A 1,899-nucleotide genomic window follows, 5' to 3' on the forward strand; every position below is an offset into this window, starting at 1 on the left:
TTATGGAGTATGGACTGGACTTTTGTGGATCCAATTGGCGGCCTCTACAGATTCCTTTGAATATTCAATTATTCTTCAGAAAAAATTGTTCAAAGATCCAAGTATCTTTTTCGCACTTGATGGAGTCGGCCGGGCTTCCAGAAGACTGGAAAAGTGATGCAATTCACTTTCTTTCTCTTTTCTCCTCTTCTTCCATTGACTTCTTTGTCAGAGAATTCAGAGCTGTGAGAATGGGATTTGTTGGAATGGCTTGAATGAACAAATTAGAAACTTCTATCATTAGTTTCCAAAAGAAACCGGAGGGATCTACTATTGTGCTTTGACTGGTTGATCTGATTTGTATTTGATGAGGGTAAATGTCCCTAACCACAGTACGGTTAAGGAGCGTTTGAATAACTCATGCCGAATTATCATCTCAGTTTCTTATCAAGTCGAGTTGTCAACTCGGCCCCTCCTCAGGTTGACCTGTCACCTCGGCTCCTCCGTAGGCCAAACATCCACCTCGGCTCGACATCATCAAGCAGGGCTCCTAGAAATGTGTTATTATCCACTCCTACATTCAAGGAACGTAATTCACAAGAGCAGGACTCTATCCACTACACATCATCAGAGGCATCCAACCCTCTCATAATCCACACCTTCGAGATAAGAGAAGAATATTCTCAAAAGATGTCCTGGAATCTGGAATATTCTTGGAATTAGAGAGTCATTCTCCTTAAGGACTCCACACCTAGTAGGACTCTCCACGAACGTTTCCCCTTTCACGACTTCATCAGCAGCCTCTAAATACCAAGGTAAGCCTCCATTATGAGGATCGATCACTTATTTTGACTGAAAACTCTCTTGAGTATCTACTGTGGAAATATCTGACTTAGGCATCATAGAGTCTCCCATTAGGTTATCCTGGCTCTCCCTATCTTCTCTTCTGTGTAGATCAGCTGGAGTATCAGGAGCTGCGAAGAAGATCGACTGGTTAATTTTTACCTCATCAGATTGGCGTCGTCTATGGGAACCTACTACAAAAAGCTACCTTGACCCAATGCAACTAAGAAGTGAGAAGGTCGTTTCCTCCACTACAACACGAGTAAGATCCTCTTGCGATTTACCACGTGAACATCCTCACCCACCTCCAATGGCGGATCAGGAGAAAGTCCCCATGGAGGACCCTCCACAAAGACCCTCGCAAGCCCAGCCTGACATAGGTGTCACCCCAGGAGAGGGAGGTCAGCGTGAGGAAAACCCTCATCAGTCTCGCCAAGGCCTGTCATCCCGAGTGACTCACCCAAATATGAAAGAACAGATGCAAAGCCTGCAACTATAGGTGTTAGCAACCAACACTCTAGTGCGGGACTTTATACGTCAGTTTGGCTCAGCACTTCCTATGCCCTGCACTGGCTCAGCTCAGCTGCCCAGGCCAGCCCTTGACAGGTGACCCCGAGAAAAATCGCCTAACAACAATGTCACTCCTCAATCAATAGCCAGGAGCGGATCTGTCAGAACGTCACGTATAATTCACTCAGTGCCACCCCGATCTCCTACCGAGAGACGCCAACAAGGGCCTCTTTCTGCCCAGAACGGGAGGACTCGTCAGTTTGCACTAACCAGAGTCTTGAGACACATAATGCCCATAGATCCCCACCCAGGGACGCCAGCACTCGCAGCAAAGGCCAACTACAAGTGTGCTTCCGCGCGAAGAGGGATGCAGGAACTCTTCACAGATGACAGCTCGGGATGCACCACCCCATGGAGGCCATCGAGGGTCACCCCTAGGCTGGCCAGAGGTGCACGCTAGCAAGTTCAGAATCAGCCTAACATGTGGCAAGACTGAGGAAGAAGCCCTAAAAGAGATGAATGGGAATGCCACCCCCCAGATCACCGAGCCGAGGAAAGAAGGAATGA

This window comes from Macadamia integrifolia, chromosome 12 (genome assembly GCF_013358625.1).
Source record: "Macadamia integrifolia cultivar HAES 741 chromosome 12, SCU_Mint_v3, whole genome shotgun sequence".
NCBI lineage: Eukaryota > Viridiplantae > Streptophyta > Magnoliopsida > Proteales > Proteaceae > Macadamia > Macadamia integrifolia.